General features: G+C 38.3%; 1 long non-coding RNA gene across 1 annotated transcript; it reads right to left on the reverse strand.

Moving 5' to 3' along the window:
* Positions 1 to 3862: 3862 nt before the first annotated feature.
* LOC138920386 (uncharacterized) lies at positions 3863 to 25785 on the reverse strand. The gene is made up of 3 exons (XR_011431481.1): positions 25584 to 25785; positions 11271 to 11378; positions 3863 to 7763 (listed from the first exon to the last, which is right to left on the reverse strand). It is a non-coding gene; the product is annotated as an uncharacterized lncRNA (long non-coding RNA).
* Between the last annotated feature and the right edge of the window lie 667 nt (positions 25786 to 26452).

Below are 26452 nucleotides of genomic sequence, written 5' to 3' on the forward strand. Positions count from 1 at the left end.
CTCTTCAGTTTTTCTGTGATACAACTTGTCTTTATTATAAGTGCCTAATGACAGTTTAATCTCAGTCATTTTTTGCTAACTTGTTATTTCGTGTTCAATCCAGACAATTCAGGTCTTCAATGCCCCCCACTCCCGCTCCCACCCCCCATCCCATAAAATGAGAGTTTGTTTTCTGTCTTCTTTTTTCAGATCCAGGGGCTTAAATCACATGGTGGTACTGCAGGGAAAGGGTCAGTCCCCTGTCATTGGCAGCTGTCCCTTTGATAGGTAGGAGATTTAACCCATTCCATTTGGATTTTGGTTTGTCATGTCTGTGCCCACTGACCTTTAGTCCTGTCTCGGTGTCTGGGTACTCAAGGTATACTTGTTCCTGTTTGCAAGGAGCTGCCCAGGCTGCAAGCCTTTCTTAGCCACTTCTGCATCTTTTTGGGGATACAGGAAAATTTAAGCCATGGATTTATGCAAGAGTCTCGGGGTACAGCCTTAGACTCTTCCTGGGAAATGAAGTAGGGTCCTTTCTGCTTTTGCAACCTCACTGTGGCCTGGGAGTGTACTGGTCCTCTCCTGGGAGCTCTGTCCTAAGAGAGGCAGGCACTTGTCAGGGACTCGTAGCAGGATTTAACTTTCTTACTTTTACTTTGCTCTTTGAATCAAGTCTTGGGCCCAAGAACTGGCTTTTAAGTTATCTATTATTCATAGGATAAACTTTGCTTCTTGATACTTAAAACCCAGTTTTTGAGGCTCAGAAACATCTCTCAATGTATTACCTCTGGCTGAGACTTTCAGAAGCCCATATGGAGAGAGCTGGGACGTGACTCTTTGTTGTTCTCCTGTGGCCTTCCTTAAGACATAAGCCTGAAGGGGCTGACTGCAGCCTGAAGAGGGAGAGTAAAATGCCCAGAGCAGTTAGTATCAAAATATTGCATCCTTATGCTTGCTAGGATGAAATCAGCGGCTGGACTGGGGCTGGGTGGGAGTGGACAGAGAGCAGGACCACAGGTCATGTACACAGTTTGTCCATTGACAAACCCTGCCCTGGCTAATCATCCCCAGATTGAGGGTGGGTAGAGAGAACGAACCTGCGCAAGGTCTGCGAAGAAGCCTTGCAGAATAAGGGGGAGGCAGCTGCATCTGGCAGACTCAGAGGAAGGGCAGAGCTTTGAAATATCACCAACAGTAGCATCCAGAGAAGAAATGTCATCATCCTCAAAAGAGTGCGTGGAGAATAAATTTAAAAAGGAGAAGAGCTCGTAGTCTCTGTCTCCTACTTAATTATACTTGAAGAAGGAGAAATGCAGATGAACTTGGCTTCATTCTGTTCACTTGGGTTCCAGTTATATCCCTTTTGGTGCCCCAGATGGATGGCAGGTTAACTAATGTGTTTGGTCCTCCCTTCCAAGCCTCCAAGATTTTCTCTGCCTTTATTTTTATTTATTTATTTTTTTCTGAGGAAGATTCACCCTGAGCTAACATCCACTGCTAATCTTCCTCCTTTTGTATGTGAGATGCCGCCACAGCATGGCCACTAACTGATGAATGGTGTAGGTACGCTCCTGGGCACCAAACCCAGGTCACCAAAGTGGAGTATGCTGAACTTAACCACTAAGCCACTGGGGCTGGCTCCTTCTCTGCCTTTAGATACCAATGTGACTTTTAATCTCTTTTATTAACTACACAGAGAATACAAATATCTCCTAGGCTTGGTGGTATATCAGCCTTAGATTTTGGAAATGGATTATGTTTTTATCTTTTTCAATTTGTAATGATATTTTGTTGAAAAGTTTGAAAGACTACATTGGGGCCACCATCCTACCCTGGATTTCTCATCTTAAGTTACTTTTAGTAACATTTAATAATAGTACACATAAATATCTTTATTTAATAGTTATTAAAAGCATTTAAATATTAAAAAACAAATAATTTCTTTTTATAAGCAAGTCATGGTTGGAGTCAAAAATATCCTAAAAAAGTTTTTTTTTTCCCAAAATAGTTAAAAGTGATAAATAAAATGAACATGTGACTAATACGGGGGAAAACTTCCCACATCTCTCTGTAGGCTGTGCATTGCACAACCCCAGGGGATGAATGATGCCCCTGGGGCTGATTAATTCTGCAACTCTGATCAGAATAAAATCTACTCTACCACTTAGTAAATGCCGTAAAAATTCCTAAAGGTTGAAATTTCTATCCCATACTGAGATCTAAAACCATGTTTGATGAAAAGTACATAAAATAGGATAGGCAAATAATTTTCCTGTCACACAACTGATGATAGATAGTGGCTGCCCGGAGAACTGTGTTAAGAAGGATTCTGAAGCTGCTTCTAAACCTAGAGGGAAAAGGGGTCAAGATCAATTGTTCATGATTGTTATAGGAACTGACAGATGAGTGGAAACACCTGAGTCAGGCTTTTGCTATCCTTGGTGTAAGATATGAGAAAAACAGGGCCAGCCCTGATGGCCTAGTGGTTAAAGTTTAGTGCACTCTGCTTTGGTGGCACAGGTTTGGTTATCAGGCGTGGAAACACACCACTCATCTGCCAGTGGCCATGCTGTGGTGGTAGCTCCCATTAAAAAAAAAAAAAAAAAGAGAAAGATTGGCAACAGATGTTAGCTCAGGATGAGTCTTCCCCAGCAAAAGAAATATGAGCAAAACATGAATAAAGAAAAAGAAACTAGGATAAGCAATGCTGTAAAAACAGAATGGATTAGTTCCAAAAAGTCAAAGATGTCTTTCCCCATTTTCATACTTTAATGGCTTAACAATGTATACAAAACCCTGTACTATGAGCAATGGGGGCAGAGAGGCATTAGATGAAGCTGAGACCCCTTCACATCCATGGACACTCATGCATCAAGCATGAATACGGAAAGCTTTTACCTTTATTCAGGCAGAAAAATATTGTCAGTCCTTATGAAGGGATCCCACTGAGCATTTTTTAATGTACCAACTTTAGGTGACCTCACAATGATAAAAAAATCTATTTCCTTTATTGTGTTTATTTTTCTGGCATATGTTTCGTGATTATATTAGTCCACTTGGGCTGCCATGTCAAAATGTCACAGGCTGGATGACTTAAACAACAGAAATTTATTTTCTCAAAGTTCTGGAGGCTGGAAGTCCAAGATCAAGGCGCTAGCAGGGTTGGTTTCTGGGGAAGCCTCTTTCCTTGGGTTGTACATGGCTGCCTTCTAGATGTTTCCTCACATGGCCTTTCCTCTGTGTGTATACAGTCAGCAAGGGACAGAGAGAGAAAGAGGAGCAGAGGGGGGAGAGAGAGAGAGAAAGAATCCTTGATATCTCTTCCTCCTCTTATAAGGACACCAGTCTTATTGGCTTAGGGCCCCATCCTTACGACCTCATTCAACTTTAATTAAAGTTAAACACCTTCTTAAAGGCCCTGTCTCAAATACAGTCACACTGGGGGTTAGGGCTTCAACATATAAATTTTGGGGGGACACAGTTCAGTCCATATCAACGATCCCCTGCCTTCAGTTGTACATGATCTCCTGGAGCAGACAGACATGCTCAATTGACTACAGTGCAAGGAGGATGAAACCAGCCTTGGGATGAGGACACGAGGGAGTGCTGAGGGAGTTAGGAGGGTACTATTGTTAGCAAGGGCCAGAGCCTTCTCCAGGTGAGCCTTTTCCTTATCTCTTTAGCTACTTGTTTCTCCCTAAATGTTAATCAAACCTGCGACGGTGGTGTTTCCAAACTGTGTTCTGTGGAGCCCTGATGTTCCACGGCCATGTTCTAGTGATTCCTTAAATGTGTGACTCAGATTTCATTTAAAAGTCTACTTCAACTATTAAAACTATAATAAAATAACATGCAAACAAGCCACGTGAAATAACCCACATGCGCTAAGTATCAAACTTTAATACATTAAGGACCACTTAGAGATCAGGTTATCTTGATTTCCTGTAGGCCTTGGAATAAAACCTCTGCCATTTTTGCCTAATTGAAGAATAGCTTGAGAACACAGGACAAGCTGTCAGAAACAGTTGATCGGTACAAGGAAACAAAAAAGTTATGCAAATAAATTGAATTCATTGAGGTAAATATGTACTCTAATTCTCATTTAAATCCTGATTTCTGCTTTTTCTCTTTTCATTAGAACAAACTTATTGACTTAAAAAGTTGTTGTATATAGGGGCTGACCCTGTGACCGAGTGGTTAAGTTTGCGCGCTCCGCTGCAGGTGGCCCAGTGTTTCGTTGGTTCGAATCCTGGGCGCGGACATGGCAGTGCTCATCAAACCATGCTGAGGCAGCGTCCCACGTGCCACAACTAGAAGGACCCACAATGAAGAATATACAACTATGTACCACGGGGCTTTGGGGAGAAAAAGGAAAAAAGTAAAATCTTAAAAAAAAATTGTTATATATATGAACTTATCAATGTATGCTGATTCATGTTAATAAATAATGGCTGTATACTTATTTCATGTAAGAGTTCATTTGAAAGTAGGGTGGCTGCTAAAGCAAGTTTGAAAACCACTGCTCTGTCTGCTTACGTGTATCCCATTCTGTACGGGCTGTTAAACAGCTAAAAACAACTGAAGTCTATCAGATGATCTAAAGCTAACAGTGAAGTCCAAGAGAAAGCAAACAGCTAAGACCAGGCTCATGGGAATCTAGGTGGGTGGATGTACCCTTGAGTCATTGGTTTTACAGCCTGACAGTGAGCAGTCATTCATTATAAATCATTAGAATTTTAATTTAAAAAACTAGTGTAGGGAGCTGAGTTGGGGAGGGACATTAATATGAGTATTTGGTATTAAGATGAGAGCAGCTCGGTAGGAAACTTCCTAATGGAAATGTCACTGATAGTAATTACCCCTTTCCAGTTAAGCAGCTCTTTGATTTTCCTCTAGCATTAGGGGACCAGGCAGCCTGACAGATACAGTAAAACAAGAAGGGTGATTTAGAAAGCTAGAGAATCTGGAAAGCTGGCTAGGGAATTTGGAGACAGCCGTGTAATTTGATATTTGCATCATCTGAGGAGTGCGATGGGTCATGCTTTTTAATCGCTAAGCAGAAATCCAATGGGGGCGAACTGGTGTGAGATACTGAGAAGCGGAGACGAGGAGCAAGAATCCAGGACTTGCAGATTTGTTCCCCCTGGCTGGGGATAGAGAGGGCAGGATTCCCAGCCACGGTCAGGGGAAAACTAACTGACTGCCAGCTCTTTCCACTCTCCCAATAGATCCTTCTAGCTCTTTGAGGGCCCAAGGATGGTATGCCAGTGACTCTTGGAGAAGTTTTAGAAAGATGTATAGCATCATCTCCTTGTAGGGAGTATGTGAGATGTTTATTGTCACTCAAAGGTTATGAAATCTTATGTTAATTAAACTGAATGTACAGAAAGCTCTAAATATAGTCTCTGAACCAAAGTACCTTTTTGAGGCTTTTTTAAACAAAATAATAATTCTTGGTCTCTTTAAACGTAGTACCAGCAACATCCTACTTCCAAAGAAAATGCTTACAAGTTGAACGGTGAAATTTTTGATGATTACACAGCCTCTTGACAATGGATAAATATGCTTGCCTTTCATTCTTTAATTTTCCAGTGTTATTATCCCCTACATTTCTGTCATTTTCCCCTTCATGGAAACAGCTTTGTAATCTACTCAAAATGAAGAGATTGAATGAGAACACCAGTCCTACATTTTGTTTCTCCTTCAATGATGAAAACTTTCTTTATAAAGAACATTAAGGGAAACATGTCAGAGGGCTTGAATTATCTATATTTGCGTGTGACAAGTTAATAATAAGATTGAGTTCTTCTGTCTGCCTCCAGAATAAATCTCATTTCTTTGAGAATACATAACACACACAGGGAAACACACACTTATATGACAGTGTGTAAATACAGCAAATATACTTCAGGGTTTCCATGGATGAAGTTAGACAAATGCTTTCCGTATGGAAATTTTTGTTTCTCAACAAGGGAACTACTACAGCTATCCCTCTGTAAAGCTAACCAGACTCTCTGTGTTAACTGGCTGATGTAATGTTCGGGTAATTTTTGGTTGATTTCCTAGCAATCAGAGATAATATGGCGATTCACTATATTTGGTTTTTGCCAGTTGGTAATGGTTCAAACACATGGGAGTCATTCAAAGCTTTGCTTTTGCAGGTTCAATAATTCCATCTCCACCTAGAAATGAAATGATAGATGTTTTTAAAGCAACTAAATAATGCATGATGTGATGGGATGAGGAGAGTATTGCTAAAATTCACATCAAATAGCATTCTCTATCACTTCGCTCGGTTCTCAGAACTGTTCCATTAGTGCCCCTTTAACATGTAATACTTCCCAATTAAATGTGTTGGTAAGAATTATTCATTTTAATAATTAAAGAGCTTCCCCAGCTCCCTGAAGAGCGTTACCATGGAGGTCCAGCTCCACTGCTGGGAATAATCCCAGCATGCTAATGTAAGGAGAGGGTGACAGTTGAATGCTAGTATTGCCATCGGGTGAAACTAACTCAAGGCTCATTTCAATGGCTGGGCCCCGGGGCACTTGTGAATGACCTTTTGCTGTAGCAGGGTGTGATATGGGTTGGTTTTGTGGCTATAATGGGGTGCAGTATTTATCAGCTGTTCTGTATTTTGACTATGTTTTGAGACATTCTAGGATGACATGAGAAGACTTTTTGACTGTGTTCAATACTCCTTAACTATTAGACACTGATTCCCCTAGTTGGGTTTTGTGATGCCTTAGGGCTTAGGGTTGCCATGAAATTCTGCAAACAAAATTTTCTTTCATTTTAATTAAAAAGAAATAGAATGCCTTGGGGGTTTTAGGAGGGGCTGAAGCAAAAGTAAACCTTGAGAAGGGATCATAACCAAATGCAACAGTACTCATTGGTCTGTTGTCAGCAGCTCTGTTGAATCAGGGTCTCTGGATGTTAGTCAGACAGTGCCTACTTGGGGATAAAATGCTGGTAAATGTAATCACAGCTGACAGCATTAGGGATTGATAATTCCCAAACACTTGAATTCCTATTATAAGAAAGTTGTATAGTATGGTAAAGTCAAAGACTCCATCCCCTTACTGAAAATAATGGGATGAATCAAGGTGACCACCACCACTATCACTCCTGGTAATCATAACCCTAATAAAATAGCTCATGCTTGCGAAGTGCTTACCATGGAATGCTATTCTAGGTGCATTCCATAAATTGACTCATTGAACTATTGGGTCCTAGATTCTGGTAATTTGATCGGGTCCTAGATTCTGATAATTTCCCGAAGACATTAATCCCTATAACTTTGTCTACAAATATTAGCACTATACCCCTATGATGATAATGTTTTGTGACTATTCAGTTCTACACACCTTTCAAACCACTCTCACATTTATTCATTTGATTCTTGCAACAAACTATTGAGGTAAATAGACCTGTTTTGTGGTTAATTGTACAGAGACGTTATAGGATTTTCCAAAGTTTCAAAAGCTAAACCTGGATTCCCAGAATTTTCAAATTGGAAGTATTTTACAGATTTTTGATGATGAGAAGGCTGACTTGAGATTTGTGGGTTACTCAGGCTTTAGGTCTTGTCACTGTCATTATTATGAATGTCCTGTGGCATCAGTAGCTTTGCTTTGCTTTTCAAAACTGGAATGACCATTCTTCAGTTTTCCTTGATAAGAAGCACGTTTGCTTAAGATCACTCAGGAACACCCCAAGAGCAAGAGCAGAGGCAGAGTGGCTTCTCCAAAGGGTTTTCATCATGTACCAAGTCAGTTAACCTGGGAAATGAAAAAATGGAAGGTGATGGAAAAAGAGCAGAAGGCAGAGGGGAAGAGCAGATGACTTGTCTTTGGTTTCTGTCACCCTCCCTGGGACAAGGACAGAATCGAGCACTTTCTGGGTTCCCAGGCAATGACTGGATTGTGGTGACGTCCCCCACAGGGGATCTAGCTGCAATAAGCCTATCTTGGGGTGCTTTGCTCAGTCTTCCATCCACAGGAAGTAGTAGTCATGATGTAGTCGTGATGTGTGAAGAGATGGCCAGAAGCCTGGGCTATAGAAGCCAGCTATTCACTGTTCCTCCCAGGGTGGAACCGATTCCCCATCTGTCAGTAGTCCTTGCCACCACCTTCTCTGAATCCAGAGCCTATCTTGACAGATGGTTCTTATGTTACATTCTAATTGTTTTTGTTTTTTTTAAGGAGATTTCTCAGACCTCAACTTATAGTTAACATTTTAGCTAAATCTTTCTCTGTTATCTTCAGCAGTATATAGGTACGACTTAGTGATTTTCAAATGCACAGGGCAGTATAGCTTGCTAGTTCATAAGTTTCAATACGTGCACGTGATGTTTGTAGCACTCCTGAACTGAAGCTAGAATCATCTCTACCTGTTATGAGTAGAAGGGGAGAGAGGGTTCTCTCACGGTTTACCCCTAAGTCCCTCTGAGTCCCACCAGTGCTGTTTTTCACATTCTCAGATCATTATGGTTTGCTGCTTATCTGGCTGACTTAATCAGGACACATTTGATTTCAATGAATAAAACTCTTTATAAAATGAATCACGTTTTTTAAAAATGGAGGATTCATTTTAAGGATACAACAGGGAATTTCAGGGGAAACCACAGGTAGGAAATGAAGGATGGCCTGCTCTCATGGGACAGGGATTTGGAAATATTAACTCAGGGTGCAAACTCTCCCTCACTCTTTCTCTTTCTCTCTCTTATTCTTTCTTTCCAGAGCCTCATTGTATTTGATGTCAGCTTTTCTCAGAACCTCTGTAGACTGTCTTCCGCTACAGGCATGGCCTATCGTGGCCATCTCCAAATGGCAGCTTCAGCTCCCAAATTTCCCCTATCTCATGGTCTCATGCTGGCAGCCAACTGACCTGGACTCTGTGTGTCAGTCACTCTTCTCAGTGGTAAGCAACAGAAATCACCATGGGTAATTTAAGCAGAAAAGGATATCTGGAGCTTATAGAATTGTTGACAGGGGTTGGAAAATGGGTAGGAAACAAAGGCAGTTCCACAGCCAGAACAACGGCCACAGAACAGGTCACAGAACAGGTCCTGTGAAGACACCACTGCTGCCACTGCTAGACTTGACTAGCGCTAGACCTGTCAAGAACTAGCCTTAGACCACTGACACTGGGGCCACTGGATTCTGCTATTTCTGCTTCCGCAGTTGTCCATCCTGCTCCCTCTGAAATAAGATTCTTTAGCGTCCTTACAGCTGTGTATCACCAGCCTCCAATTCGAAGTCCGGGGCGGGTATTTCTGATTGGTCAAGTCTAGGTCGTGTGCTAGTTCCTTGGCTGCAAAGGAGGCTGGGAAAGCAAGTATCAGGCACTTTCAGGCTCTGTAAGGGAAAGAGGACTGTGCCTCCCACCATCTCTTATAAGGTGGAAAATTCCTCAACTCTAAGAGGGACATTTAAGTTCTGGGCATCTCACCCCTAAAAACACCCCAAACAAATGGTCACTACTCAGTGTCCCAGTTCCTCACATCTGAATGAGTAGGAACAGTCTACTTTGAGTCAGATATCCATCCCTGGACCAGTTGACTGTGGCTGGTGAGGCAGGATGCCTTTAAAATAGGGCTGCACTTTCCAGGGTTGTGGGTGGATAGATTCTTCTCTAAGAAGGGAGGTGTAAAATCATGCCTAGGTAATCACGGCTGTGTGTTTTTCTGACACTGGTTCATAATTAGCATCCTGAGGTGACTTGCATCCTGCACTACACATCATAGATAACTTGCTAACTTGCCATTGGTTACATTAATATGGTTCTACGCTTATTTAGCTTTCCCAGGACAGCTATGGTTACTGTGGGGCATTTGGTAGCTCTGTGGACCCAGACCTTTTCCAGAAGGTCCAATTGCTTTTCCTGCTTAGGTAGTGGACAAATTCGAGCCTATTCCTTGGCTGGACATTTGAAAGTATAGCTCCTAATATTCACCACACTGCGTCAAATGAGGTAATTCTTTGGGGCTTTGACGATGGTCTGGCAGGTATAATCTTTGAGAACACCTACCTGAGTGCCTCTTAGAGATAGGTCAGGTGTGAAAGTGGAAAAAGGGTTTGAATGGATAAAATACCATTAAATAATAATTTATTGCAATTATTTTTCCTCAGTCAAAAAATACATATTTGGTACCTATTTTATGCTAGGCACTGTGCCAAATTTCATTAAAGTTAGTTTTTCTTTTTTTATTTTGAGGAGCAATGGTAAATTGCAAGAAAAGAGATCTTTTTCAGCTATAGACAAATAAATAACAATAAAAGCCCTGTATAGCATTTCATTTCTGTAGTTTTATAATTTGGGTATTAGGGATTCAATTGTGGGGGAGCTGGATATCTAACCCAACATTATGTCCCCCCTCAAGAGTTTTAAAATTTTTTTCTTTTAATAAAGAATTCTGAAACTCTTTCTGGAGATTTTGTTTGGGAGCCTGAATTTTAAGAAGTACAACTGAGTTTTTGTTTTGAATTAGGTAAATGGTGCCAGGAGCAACAATTATCATTGTTTAGTGTTATTTGAGCTTTAGAGGAAAAAGAAAGCTCATGGGAAATACCAAAGTTGATAGGTAATAAAAGGAGTCTATATGAAGCAAAACACAAGCAAGAATGAATATTACGTGAAAACTCCATCGTATCAAGCGTAGGAGTAGCAGAAAGATTTTTTAAATTATATACAGTCAGATTTTAAAAGTATGAGGCTGTTATAGTAGATGTGGTGAAAATATTTCGGCTTTGGAAGGGAAATGTGGAAGTTTAAACACAAGCAAATATTTAAAGAATATCAATGATCTACTCCATCATCATCTATTTTACTAATGTGCCTTACGATCTACAGCCACGTCTCATCTCTTCTTCTGAAGGTTTGTCGCATCCCAGAAAGATGTATTTGAGAAGTAATGACACAATTATGTCATAAAAGAGATTGATGGGGCAATTTCGTTTGACAACATGGTTGTGAGACGTATCAAAATATGCCATGGTCTTTTATACTGTTTTAAAAAAGAAGATACATGATGACATAGGAAATGGTAATTTGTATACTCATGGGATTAAGACAAATTCCATACAAAATAACTTTTTTAGCCTTTAGGGGGACTGATTTTCTTTCAAGGGCCAAATATACATTTAGCAGCAGGCTTGGCTGAACTTGCAACACACGTTATAGAAAAGTCTACTGGAATAAGACCGTCCTGCAGCCAATCCTATTCAACAAAAGTGTGGATGGACAAAATCCTCATTATGTTAAAGATTAAAACCAAGAATACTTACCATCCAAGTGAATTCTCTAAAGTAAGAGTTGCCAACTTTCTATAAAAGAGCAGGTAGTGAATATCTTTGTGGTCCTCCAGTCTCTATCACAGCTACAGTCGTGCATTGCTTAATGAGAAACACATTAATGAGAAACATTCTGAGAAACACATCATTAGGTGATTTGATCATTGTGTGAACATCACACAGTGTACTTACACAAACCTAGATGGTATAGCCTACTACACACCTAGGCTGTATGGTACTGATCTTACCTGTGGCTGTGTTCCTATGAAATTTTATTTATGGGCAGTGAAATTTGAATTTCATATAATTTCATTTGTCACAAAACATTACTCTTCTTTTTTTTTCTTTCCAGCTATTTAAAAAATCTAAAAGATGGTTACTAGACTTATCATGGTGATCATTTTGTAATGTATGTAAATGTCGAATCACTGTGTTGTATACCTAAAATTAACATAATATTGAATGTCAACTATACTTCAATTAAAAAACATGCAAAAACTATTCCTACATTTGTGGACCATACAAACACAGGTGGTGGACCAGATTTGGCCTACGGGCTATAATTTACCAGCCCTACTTGAAGGTGGCCTCGTCCTTTCCTTCTCTCAAAGCTTCCAAAATAATTAGGATTAAATACATATTCAGGAGGCACATCGCATGTTCCGTTGAAGCACAACTTTGTTTTAAAATACTGTGGTCTAAACTTCCACACCCCTCCCCCGCCTAGGCGTTGACATCTTTAATTTATAATGTCAAGAATGTGAAATGTAAATAAGACTCATCAGAGTTTATCGATTTGGTATCTAACTACCTTCTTCCACATTATTTAATTCATCTTTTCTTTTCCTAATTTCGTAACATAATTCCTAATCCCTTTCCCTTCACTTCTCCCTTCAAATCTAATTTGTATGTGACATATATAATCTTCTTTGGAAGAGATATTTGCCATGACTCAAACAATCCCTCCATTTGCCCTTGGGTTCTTACTCTTGAAATGAGAGAACACACATTTTAGTCCCGGATGAATAAGAGGGAAAAAAAAAAAAAATAAATGGAGTTGAACATCAGCCAAAATACAGGCTTTACATAAGATGCCCAACTAATTTCCCTTAGCTTTGTTCGCTCTATTAATTTTCTGCCAGTCGCTTATTTTCTCACAAATCTCCCACATCTTCCAGATGCAAAAGCAACAGGAATGAAAGCTCCTATTTGAGCCAGAGAAGCAGAAGGAACTCAGCCATTCTCACAATTATAGTAAAAAAGCATTTCTTAATTCAATTTAACCAATGAGGGTGTGAATATGTGTTTTCCATAGACAGTACTGTGTAAAGTGGGGATGCTAAAAGCCTATACAGGAGAGTATATATCCTTAGGGACCTTGCGATTAAAGACTATTCCCAAATATATTTAAATAAAAATAAAGAACAACAAATATGGCACCTGACCTGGCCAAGAGGATATCAGCATTGGGAAAGGAAAGTATTCTATATAATTCCTTTACCTTGCTATTCCCAACGCTGCACCACTGAGAAGGTTTTAGCGCCTCTGAAGTCCTTCCTAATCTCCTAGGCTGCTGAAGGATTTCTCACACGTGCTGTCTTTTGTAGTTGCATCTTGACATCATGAGGGTTCTGTGGTACAGCTTACTGAGCATGTCTAAGGTCACAGCCCCTAAGATTCCTGCTAGCCTGGCCTGAGTTCCCCACCTGGACATTGCCCAACACCTAGGCATGCCTCGGTCTTTATTTTTTGTTTTTAGCAGGGCACCCTGAAAGTCTTGTTACTGGTGTGGGGGAAGTGTCTTTTGCCCATGTTTGTTACCCTCCGCTGCAAAGTTTTTTATCAGTTAGAGAACACAGCTCTAACATTCTTATTTCGTGTTTATTGCAGCCCCTTTCCCCACCTCAGGACTCGGAAACTAATCCTTGAAGACTGTGCTGTGAATAATTTGAGGGTCAGATACCTAGATATAATCCTCTCTTCCATAAGAACACAATGACCTTGAACCAAACATATGCGCTGCAATTCTCTCCTCTCTTAGCATGAATTTCTTCCTCTAAGCTTTCTCAGACATTCACTCATCTAGATCCTAGGCCTGGCAAATCCGATAAGCCCCACTAAAATGCTTGATGGCCACACACAGCTTGGATTTCCATTCTAAAGTCTCCACAAACAAACATAATTCGTAGCCAGAATAAATCACGCAAGTGACAGAAGTTGTAGATAAGTGTTCAGAAAAAACAAAGATTATGTTTGAGCTAGAGTTGTCAGAAGAGTCTGTTAGGGTCTAGGATTTGAGCTAGACTGAAAAATGGATGTGGATAGAATATGCAGTCAGTGGAATACGGATAGTTAATGTCTTTCTCCACTCGTGCTCTGACTTGCATTTCAGGAGTTCATAGTCAAAGGCCATTTATGTGGGCAAATCATCAGGAGATAGACAATAGAATAGCTGTTTTGGAAAACATGAAGTAAATAAATAAACAAAAGTTTAGAAGAAGAAATCAGTGGGACAAGGCATTCCTTATATGTTAGTCAATGAGATTGTGGGCTACACGTAGGAGTGCATGTTTCAATTACATCTGCACAAGATATGAGCAAATTGGTGTGCAGGAGGGCTGTGTGGAAGAGATGGGATTTCTGAAGTTTCTGAGCACTGCCCTGAAGGTTTCAGAGGCTCTGACCAATATTAATTCATGAGATTTGTAGGGTGAAGTTTCTTGGAATAGCAACAAGATGAACCCCCGGGGTGAAATGTTTTTTGCATTTGCTTTTCCATTGAATAGAGCTTTTTAACCTCGAAGAGGTTAATTTTTGGTTGAGAAGGAGAATTCATTTCTGTGGTAAACCACTCAGAACGACACACGCACACAAAAGTGCAACTAGTTGAATTCTCTGGTTATGGTTTTCATAGGTGTCTTTGTATTGAGTCAAAGACAGTGAAGGGAGAAGAATTAAATGTGGCATAGGAGAATTAGTAGAATTGGAAACCACAAATTAATCGGGAGGTTCTAATAGGTTACAAGAACACCGGACTCAAATTTTTCTTTCTCTTTATGGACAACTAGCAGCAGAGGGTACTCCTTACTCACAGTTCTCTGGGGGCTTATGGAGCGAGTCACAGTAGACTGGTGTCTTGAATAATCTTATTGTATTATTCCCCCTTTTCCCTCTACACTAGAACTTTCAACACAAACGAGATCAAGGACAGGGAATATTTGTTATCAAATCCTCCAAAAGTTCAATCACGGATGAAGTTAAGGGGAAGTTTGAAATGAAATCTGACAATTGGTCTCTGGGTTGCTTTTGTTCAAGTCATCCGAGAGCAGCTGTGGAGAGCGGTCAGAAGACTTGTATTGGAGTCACTGTGCTGGTTTGGGAAGCCCAGCTTGGCCTCATAGGGACTGCAGATCTGAGTCAAGTTATTATTCTCTCTGAGGCTAAGTTTTGTTACATGAGAAATAGAGATAATTAGAGCAATTGTGAGATTTCAGTAAGATCATGTTTCTTGAAGGCAGAGACTTTGTTTTTTCTCTCTTGTAAATACCCACCACCTAGAACAATGTCTAGCACATAGTAGGTGCCCAGTTAATATTTGTTAAAATATGAACTAGTGATTTTAAAGTGAAAGTGACTTGCATATAGAAGGTGCCTGAATTAGTCAAGGTTCTCCAGAGAAAGAGAGAGATATATTTTAAGGAATTGACTCACCTGATTATGGAGGCCAGCAAGTCCAAAATTTGCAGGATAGGTCAGCAGGCTGGAGACCCAGGAAATAGCCAATACTGAACTTAAAATGTGAAGGCTACCGGCTGGCAGAATTTCCTTTTGCTCAGGGGAGGTCAGTCTTTTTTTCTATTCAGAACTTCAACTGATTGGATGAGGCCCACCCACAATATAGAGGGCAATCTGCTTTACTCAAGGTCCACTGATTTAAACGTAAATCTCATCCAAAAAAACTCTCACAGAAACATCTAGAATAACACTTGACCAAATATCTGGGCACTATGGCTCATCCAAGTTGATACATAAAATTAATCATCTTGGATTCATACCTTCATCTTATCACCACTCAGCAGTAGATTGTTATAGAATCATCCATTACTAGAGCATAAACCCAGACTCAATTTGCTATCAGCAACCTCAGCAACTGTTTTTTTTTTTTTTTGGTAGAAGCAGAAAGAGAAACAAAAATAGAGCATTTCTCCATTGATGTTCTAATGTCTTGTTTCTTACAGATTTTTCCCTCAGCAATGAAAATATATAGTTGTACTATATTTGAGACTTTGCCTCCTCTCTTGCTATAAGTAAATTTCTTTCTTCTGGCTTTTCTAGAGCCACTCCATGCTCTTAACTACTTTTCACTTTTAATAGGGTACTAACCATGATAAACATGATCATTGGTGCTGCTAGACTTGAAAATACAAGCTTTTTTCTTTCTTACTTTTCTTTTTTTACACATGTGCCTTTTTACTCCTTTTGCCCTCCCCCTCCCCTGTTCCCCTCTGGTAACCACCAATCTAATCTCTACATCTATGTGTTTGTTTGTTGTTGTTGTTGTTTTTTAATCTTTCACATATGAGTGAAATCATACAGTATTTCACTTTCTTGGTCTGACCTATTTTGCTTAGCACAATACCCTCAAGGTCCATCCATGTTGTCACAAATGGCACTATTTCATCTTTTTTATGGCTGAGTAGTATTCCATTGCATATATATATCATATCTTCTTCATCCATTCGTCCCTTGATGGGCACTTAGGTTGTTTCCAAGTCTTGGCTATTGTGAATAATGCTGCAATGAACATAGGGGTGAAAATATCTTTTCAAATTAGTGTTTTCATGTTCTTTGGATAAATACCCAGAAGTGGAATAGCTGGATTATATGGTAGTTCTATTATTAATTTTTTGAGGAATCTCCATACTGTTTTCCATAGTGGCTGCACTGGTTTCCATTCCCACCAGTAGTGTATGAGGGTTCCTTTTTCTTCACATCCTCTCCAACACCTGTTATTTCTTATCTTTTTTAATAATAACCGTTCTGATGAGCGTGAGATAATATCTCATTGTAGTTTTGATTTGCTTTGCCCTAGTAATTAGTGATGTTGAACATCTTTTCACATACCTGTTGACCATCTGTAAATCTTCTTTGGAAAAATGTCTGTTCAGTTTCTTTGCTCATTTTTTAACTGGGTTGTTTGTTTTTTTGTTGTCAAGTTGTATGATTACTTTATATATTTTGGATGTTAACTCTTTACCAGATATATGATTTACAAATATCTTCTCCCAATTTTTAGGTTGTCTTTTCATTTTGTTAATAGTTTCCTTTGCTGTGCAGAAGCTTTTTAGTTTGATGTAGTCCCATTTGTTTTTGTTTATTTTCTCTTTGTTTCCCTTCTGCAGGAAGACATGATATCCAAAAAGATACTGCTAAGACTGATGTCAAAGAGCATACTGCCTGTGTGTTCTTCTATGAGCTTTTTGGTTTCAAGCCTTCCATTCAAGCCTTTAACCCATTTTGAGTTAATCGTTGTGTATGTAAGATAATGATCTACTTTCATTCTTTTGGATGTTGCAACACCATTTATTAAAGAGACTTTCCTTTCTCCATTGTATGTTCTTGACTCCTTTGTCAAAAATTAGCTGTCCACAGATATGTGGGTTTATTTCTGGGCTCTCGATTCTGTTCTATTGATCTATGTGTCTGTTTTTGAGCCAGTACCATGCTGTTTTGATTACTATAGCTTTGCAGTACATTTTGAAGTCGGGGATTGGGATGTCTCCAGCTTTTTTCTTTTTGCTCAGGATTGCTTTGGCTACTTGAGGTCTTTTGTCGTTCCATATAAATTTTAGGATTCTTTGTTCTATTTCTATGAAAAATGTCATTGGGGCTTTGATGAGGATTCATTGAATGTGTAGATTGCTTTAAGAAATATGGACATTTTACTATGTTAATTCTTCCAATCCATGAGCATGGAATATCTTTTCACTTCTTTGTGTCTTCTTCAATTTCTTTCAACAGTGTTTTATAGTTTTCAGTGTACAGATCTTTCCACTCTTTGGTTTAAACTTATTCCTGGGTATTTTATTGTTTTTGTTATGATTGTAAATGGGATTGTATTCTTGATTTCTCTTTCTGTTATTTTGTTGTTGGTGTATAGAAATGCAACTGGCTTTTGTATGTTGATTTTGTACCCTGAAACGTTATTATATTCATTTATTATTTATAATACTTTTTTGGTGGATTCTTTAGAGTTTTCTATGTATAAAATCATGTAATCTGCAAATAGTGGAAGTTTTACTTCTTCCTTTCCAATTTGTGTACTTTTTATTTCTTTTTCTTGTCTAATTGCTTTCTTTCTTTTTCTTGCCTAAATGCTCTGGCTAGGACTTCTATACTAAGGATAATACTGTGTTAAATAAGAGCAGCAGAAGTGGTTATCCTTGTCTTGTTCCTGTTCTTAGAGGGACAGCTTTCAGTTTTTCACTGTTGAGTATGATTTTAGCTATGGGTTTGTCATACATGGCCTTTACTATATTGAGGTACTTTCCTTCTATACCCATTTGATTCAGAGTTTTTATCATAATGGGTGCTATATTTTATTGAATATTTTCTCTGTATCTATTGAGATGATCAGGTGATTTTTATTCTTCAGTTTTTCATGTGGTGTACCGTGTTGACTGATTTGCAGATGTTGAACCATCCTCGCATCCCTGGAATAAATCCCACTTGATCATGGTGTATGATCTTTTTAATGTATTGTTGTATCCAAACTTGTTTTTGTGTTGCCATTCATGTCCCTTTTAGGTTCTTTGGCAGCAAAAAGCAGAGGCCCACTTATGCTCATTCATGTGAAAGCATATTATAAGGGTTCAGGAGTCTATCATGAGACTCTCAGGGCAAGTGACCACAGTCAGTTTGGATGGGAACTGAAAACCTTAAGGAATAGAAGTTGCTCTCTCCATTAAGCATTACCTGGCATATTAGTTTCCTAACAAAATACTACTAATTTGGTAGCTTAAAAAATCAGGAATTTATTTTCTTTCAGTTCTGGGGACTAGAAGTCTGAAATCAAAGTGCTGTCAGGACCATGCTCCCTCTGTAGCCTCTAGGAAAGAATCTTTCCTTGCTTCTTTTAGCTTCTGGTGGTTGCTGGCAAACTTTGGTGCTCCTTGCCCTGTGGCAGCATAACTCCAATGCCTGCCTCTGCCTTCATATGGCCTTCTTCTCAACTTTACCTCTTCTTATAAGGATACCAGACGTTGGATGAGGATTCACCCTAATCTAGTATGACTTCATCTTAACTCGATCACATCTGCAAAGAACCTATTCCCAAATAAGGTCACATTTGGAGGTACTAGGGTTTAGGATTTGAACATATCTTTTCAGAGTACACCATTCAACCTACAGCAACTGCTATCTCATTCTTGCTTTTTACATCATTCCCTTTCCATTTTTTTCCTTCTCACTCTGCTCCAAGTGGTTTTCTCTGCTTACTCAGAGTTTTGTCACCCTCCTATACCTTAAGATTGTCTTGTCCATGGCTTTGGTTTGCATCATGTCAACTCTGTCTCATATTCTTCTTTATTTTCTCTCCTCTTTAATTTCCTCAGCTGACCACAGCATGTTTATTTCCCAATTAAAATAACTGGAAGATGATCCTAATTGGCCAGATCATCTTTTTCTGCACTAAGCTTTAAGATATTGTCATTCAATATAAGGCTAACCTCTGAGGCAAATATGTACTCTTGGTTCAAACACTTGGGTCTGGGGTCACCTAAGCATGACTGCTTAGACAGAAGGAACTCTGGGTGAGTCTTGTATACACTTGATGAATGAGTGGCCCCTAAAACTGTATTAACCAGCAAGATACAATTTTTTGTCTAATTTTTTATAGAATTAGACAAAATTATTCTAATGTTTTTATTGAAAGGCAAGGGAACTAGAATAGCTAAAACAATTTTGAAAGATAAGAACAAAATGGGGGAAATCATTTTATTTTATTTCAAGACTTATTACCAAACTATAGAAATCAAGGTTTGTGGTGTTGGTGGAAGAATAGACAAATAGACCAATGGAATAGAACAGAAAACCCAGAAATACACCCAAACAAACATGACCAACTGATTTTTGACAGGTGTACAAAAGCAATTCAATAGAGGAATGATAGTCTTTTCAACAAATAAGATTAGAACAATTGGATGTTCATAGGCAAAAAAAAAAAAAAAAAATGAAACTCAATCTAAACCTTATATGTTATGCAAAAATTAACTCAAAATGGATCATAGATTTAAATGTACATCATTCAACCCCCAGTGCTTGGTATCTCATCCCTGCTTCTTGCAGCATTCCCATTCCATTTTCTTAACATTTCTCTTAGTGGGATCTTTTGCAAAGTGATGCTTGTAATTTTCATGCAAATTTGTTGATTTTTTTTTTGTTAACTGTGCTTTTGGTATCATGTCTAAGAACTCTTGACTAACCCCTAGATTCCAAAGATTTTCTCCCATGTTTGCTTTCAAAAGTTTCATAGTTTGGTATTTTACATTTAAATATTTGCAAACCATATATCTGATAAAGAAGTCATATCCAGAATTTGTAACGAACTCTCAAAATTCAGCAGCAATAAAAGACAAGCAGCTCAATTAGAAGATAGACAAAAGATATGAAGAATCATTTCACCAAAGAGGATAAACAAATGACAAATAAGCACATGAAAAAATGTTCAACATCCCTAGCCATTAAGTAAATGGAAATTAAGACCACAATGAAATATTGCTCCACACCACATCTAAAATAAAAAATAGTGAGAGCACCAAATGTTGGCAAGGATGCTAACAAACTGGATCTCTATTGCTGATGGGAATGTACAATGGCATAGCCATTCTGGAAATAGTTTGGTAGTGTCTTAAAAAAATGAAATATACCCTTGCCGTACAATCTAGCAATCACACTTGTGCATATTTATCCCAGGTAAATGAAAACTTTTGTCCTCAGAAAAAATTGTATGCAATGGTTCATAGTAGGTTTATTTGTAATAGCCCCAAAACTGCAAAAAAAGAAGTCCTATAATAGGTGAATGGTTAAACAAACTGTGGTACATCTATACCATGGAATATTACTTAGCAATAAAAAAGAACAAACTATTAGTACATACAATGACTTGGAAGTGTCTCAAGGGCATTATACTGACTGAAAGAAAGCCAGTGTCAAAAGGTCACACACTGTATTATTTTATTCATAGAAAATTCTTAAAATGACAAAATTATAAAGATAGTGAACTGATTGATGGTTGCTAGGAGTTAGGGATGGTGAGGGAAGGGAGGGGGTTATGGCTATAAAGGGGCAGCATGAGTGAGTATTTGTGGTGATGGAATTGCTCTGTGCTTTGATTATAGGAGGGTTACACAATTCTACTCATGTGACAACATGACAGAGTTAATAAACACATATTATGCTAATATCAATTTCCTGGTTTTGATATTGTACTACAGTTATGTAAGATCTAACCAGTGGGGGAAACTTAGGTGAAGCATACATGAGACCTCTTTGTACTATCTTCGTAACTTCCTGTGAATCTCTATTTTAAAACTGTTAACTTAGTCGCTGTACTCAGCCTGAACTCACAGAGCAGAAACTGCAAAGAGTCAGTTCTAGTAAGTGAGGCTACTTTGAAATTTATGTACTTGCTTCTTTCATTATCATGTGTTTTTAAGTGTGTATGCATTTATGTCTTCCTGATGTATTGACTCTTTTATCATTATGAAATGTCCCTCTTTGGCTTTAGTGATATTTATTGTCTTAATGTCTAGTTTGTCTGATATTCATGTAGTCACTCAAGCTCCCCATGGTTACTGCTTGTTTGGTATATCTTTTTTTTCCACTCTTTTACTTTCAACCTGTTTGTAGCTTTGAATGTAAAATGTGTCTCTTATAGACAGCATCTCATCGGGTCTTGCTTTTTATTCATCTGATAATCTTTGTTTTTTCATTAAAGTATTAAGTCCATTCACATTTAAAGTAATTACTGATATATTTGGATTTACATCTTCTATTTTGCTTTTTTTTGTATATGTCTCATGTTATTTTGTTCACCTGTTCCTCTTTAATGTATTCTTTTGTGTTAAACAAAGCTTTGTGTGGACCATTGCAACTTCTCTGGTAATTAAAAAAAATTTTGAATTATTTTCTTAGTTGTGGCTCTCGGGATTACAATATGCTTCTTACCTTATCATAATCTAGTCAGGTTAATACTGACTAAATATTGGTAAAATACAGAAACTTTGCTCTAACAAAGCTCCTTCTTCTCCCTACTCCTCTGTGCTAATGTCGTCTTATATGTTTATATACATATATAAAAACTATATATAATACAGTGTTATAATTACTGCATTATACAATCTCATGTTTTAACATAAATTGAAAGGAAAACAAAAAGTATATTTATACAACCGTTTATACTTACATATGTATTTATCAATTCTAGTGCTCTTTATTTCTTCCTGTGTGTTTCAGTACCTCTGATGTCATTTTCTTTCAGTGTGAAAGATTCCCTTCAGTATTTCTTATAAGATAGGTATAGTAGTAGTAATTTTTTTCAGTTTTTATTTGTCTTGGAATGTCTTTATTTCCTATTCATTTCTGAAGGATAGTTTTGCTAAATATAGATTTCTTGGTTGACAGTTTTTTCTTTCAATACTTTGACTATATCATTCCATTCGCTTATGGATTCTCTTGTTTCTGATGAGAAGTCAGCCATTAGTTGTACTGTTTTCTCCTGTATGTGATAAGCCCTTTTTCTTTTAGTGTTTTTGACATTTTTCTGTTTGTTTCTGATTTTCAACATTTTGACTGTGACATGTCTAGGTGTGGATCTCTGTGTTAACAGTACTTCATGTTCATTGAGCTTGTTGGACTGTTGGGTTAATGTTATTTTTAAAAATGAAATTTGGGAAGTTTTCACCCATTATTTCTTCAAATATTTTTTCTACTCCATCTCTCTTTCCTCTAGAAGGAGGTGACTTACGTGTAAGGTGAGCTTACACATATGTGGGTACACTTTGTGTTGACCTGCATGTTTCTGAGATTCAGGTTATTTTTCTCTGTTCTTCAGATTGGATAATTTCCAGTGATTTATCTTCATGGTTCACTGATTTTTTTTCTTCTGTTATCTCAAATATGCTGTTGAGCCTATCTACTGAATGTTTCATTTTTGTCATTGTTGAAGTCAACTCTAAAATTTCCATTTGGTTCTTTTTTATTGTTTCTGCTTTTCTATTGAGATTTCCTATTTGTTGAGTGATTCTTTTCATATTTTCCTTTAGTTCTTTAAACATAGTTTCTTTAATTCTTTGAACATAATTGCAGAATCTGCTTTGAAGTTCTAGTCTGCTAAATCTAACATAATGACCCAATGAAATGGGTTAGTTTCTTTTGATCTCTTCTCCCTCCTGAATATCAGTCCTACTTTTCTGTTTATTTGCATGTCTTGTAATTTTTTTGTTGAAAACTTGACATTTTGGATAAGATATTAAAGCACCTCTGGATTTTAATATTTTCTTTTGACAGCTTTATTTTATATTTTGTAACTTTCTTGAACTTAATCTGCAGAATCTCTCCCGCAGTATGTGGCCGCTAATGTCTCTACTCAGTTTTTAAGTTCTTGTTTTTATTTCTTATCTAGCTTCCTAATGGCTGTCTTTGTGATTTCATACCTTAGTTGATAGCCAATGATTTGGGTCGAGGTCATACTTAAACACCTCAGCCCCATAAGGTTCCTTCCACCCTCTGCTGATGGACCAATGTCTATGTTTGAAGTTCAGGTAATTCTTATCTGCCTTGGCTTTTATTTTCCATCAGACCGTCTCAGATTTCCCTTGTGCATATGCTTGATCTCCTGGTCATACAGGAATGTGTGGAAAGCTTATCTAGCTCTCATATGGCTCTCTCATTTTCACACTCCCTGTTAACTTTTCACTGGTTCACTACTTGCCTCCAAACTGATATTTTAATCTCAAGCCAACAGACCTGTGGATTTGCCTCATCCTTTTTCTACTGAAGTTACCTCTTTTACTGACAGGCTCATTGAGTGTGGGTTTTTGTTAGGGTCTTCTGCCCCAAATCAAGTCTGCCCCTACTGGCAGAAGGCTGCTGTTTTTTGTGACTAATCCTGCTTTTGGAATACTAGTGTCCTGACTAACTGGGGGATTGGGAAATGGGATGGGAGCAGCCCTAGGCTAAAAAGCTGCAGAATCCCATTCCTCTTACCCAAGCTTCAGCTGATTTTCATGGAAAATGCTTTTCAGTGTTTTTTCTGCCTTTGGGTAATTTCTAGAGCCCTGAGTGATTTTTTTGGACCCTTTTCCTCAACTTTAAACTTGTTTTTGTGGGGTAGCTGGAAGGATTTTTGACCTCTTTATGTTCCATAACCAGTTTTATGTTTTTAAAGCATGAGAGATGCAGATGTCTTATTTTATTTACAATTCTATGTTTTGGTCAGACAAGGAATGACCTGCTTCCTCAGGCTAATATTTCTCCCTTTTCAGAAGTATCACATCAGAAGTGATATTTTAATGATGCAAAATACAGTCTATTTAAAAATGGCAGTAACTTATGAACTTAATTGGATTTTTTTCTTATCACATATGGGTGACCTGTGTCTTGCTAATTGTGAGACTATTTGTGTAGGTGGTGTGACTTGATTATTATGTACATAAAAATATTTATGAGTGGGATGTACATTGTTAAGTTCCTTATTTCAAAGACTTTAAAAATTATGTATTTTTGCAACTTTTAAAGTTTAACTGTCAGTGTTAATGAAGATGAACAAAAAGTGTGGTAATATCCAAATATTGGGCAACATGAAAATCATATATGCTGCTGCCTACTTTTTTTGTATTTCTATCAGAAAATAGTTTTATTTATCACACAAATAATAGTTTTTAGCTAGCAGAGTTAAACATTGTATGTGTATTGTTTAATTGAGTGTTGATATTTCCTTGAGGGGGTTATTACATTATCATCATTTTACAGATGTGGAAACTGTGTCTAAGAGAAGTTAAGTAACTTGCTCCAGGATTTGTTGTTAGTGCTATTGAGTCAATTCCAATACCTAGTGACACTGCGTACAGCAGAGAGGAACCCTGCCTGCTCTTTTTGCAGGGCTTCACTGCCCTTATGGCCAGTTTTCTAAGTGGGTGGCCAAGTCCGTCTTCCTAGTCTGTCTAATCTGGAAGCTCCACTGAAACCTGTCCACCATGGCTGACCCTGCTCGTATTTGAAATATTGATGGCATAGCTGTCAGCGTCACAGCAACACATAGCCACCACAGCATGACAACCAACAGATAGTTAGTGTGGTTCTCTGACTGGGACATGAACCCGGGGCCATGGCAGTGAGAGTGCTGGATCTTAACCACTAGATCACCATGCTCAAGGATAGGCATAGAAAGATTGGTGTAATGCAGATTAGAAGCCCAGTTGGTCTGACTCCCCAGAGCTTGTTTGTGTAGTATGTGGCCATGTGATGTGGAAATTCACAGTATTATTTCCAACTGGGGGTAATATGAATTTTAGAGATGAGACTTTTTAATTTCCTTTTCCCCCTTTCTGCTGAACTTTTAGCATTGCTTCTGAGACTGATAAAAAGAGTCCACTTGTAGCAATTCTAGCTTTGTCTGCCTTGCTGGCCTACAACTTCCCTGGGGCAGAGTGCTAATTGCTTTTATATAATTTATCTTATAGTCTTGCTTTACTTAAGACAACAAAATTCATAAGCACATTTGTTTTACAGTCATTTAGATACACGTAATCTTCTCTTTGCTTTCCCAGTATTAGAAAAACCTAGGTTTTTCTTCAAATTAATGCCTTTAAAATTCACAACTTCTAACCCTGATGCATGAAACAGAATGGTGCTCCAAATTCAATATGTTTTCCATTTCCTTTATTATATGCAGAATACATGATGATGGCACAAGGAATATGAAAGTAATAATAATTTTCTCCACTAGTGAAAAGCTTTGGGATAAACAAAGATATTAAATGCTACTCTTGAGTTTCGTTTATTTATTCCCAATATATGATTCTCCCTTAAAGACATCACTCTTGGGCTCTATATTTGGAAAACACATGCTAAATTTGAGTGACACCTCGGATATATGAGAGGCTACTTATTTGCTAAAACTCACTATTTTTTTGGTCTGTTTGTTTGAAAGTGCTTGTGAAGAGTGATCAAAGTTTTCCCCAGTCTCCCTGAGAGCCAGCCTGGGATGGACACATGGCCAAATGGACTGAGCATGCCAATGTTTACCTTTTGAGAATGAAGGTAGTCCAAATCATTTCAATCTCTTTGATGCTCACAAAAGAGGTGAAAAAGATCTCATGAACAAGCAACAGAAACTAGTAGTCTTCACTTTTGCTGAGGTGTGGCCGCTAGCTGTAGGCTTTCCAGTGTTGAGGGTGATTCTGAATCCTAAGGAGCCAAAGGTGTACAAACAGCACCAGAAGACACCCTGAGGGAAAAACGAGCAAAGCGAAAGCTCTAACAGCTCATTGTTCCTTACTGATTTTTCTGAGGTGTGGATCATGTTCATCTTTCCACTGGAGGCTATTTTGCCCACAGCTTATTTTGTTCTTAGGTGGTTCAGCACTTGAACATATCAGAGCATCACTTTGCACTCACTGTGGCTCAATGAGAAGGCCATGATTTTTATGTAAAGGTGGAACCAGTAGGAGATTCTTTGCTTCTGAGGTTTGCCCACAAATACCCAACACCTGAAGATATTCTCAGGCCCCAGGGTTGTGTTAATTGCCTTGAAAAATCACCACCACCACCACCTGCTCTTCACAATCCTCAAATTCTATCTGCCCACCCCAAACACAGTTTCAACTAACTACTAAATATAGTCCTATAGAATCAAGAATGTAGTGTGGTGGCTTCTAATAATAAAACGCAAACAGATAATTATAGAAGAATTAGGTCCTAATGCAAAAATTATGTCAATGCATTGATTGCTGCTGTGACCTTTCAGGCAAAGTATAACTTTTTCAGGCTGCCTCTCCAGGGAAATGGGATTTCAAAACAAGTTACTTCAGAAAAGGAAATTATTTGATAAACGGCAGAAGTTTAAGTCCTCTGGGATAGGAAGGAAAGATTGAGACAACTTTCTAAAGTTGACC

Source organism: Equus caballus, chromosome 23 (assembly GCF_041296265.1).
Source record: "Equus caballus isolate H_3958 breed thoroughbred chromosome 23, TB-T2T, whole genome shotgun sequence".
NCBI classification, from domain to species: Eukaryota; Metazoa; Chordata; class Mammalia; order Perissodactyla; family Equidae; genus Equus; species Equus caballus.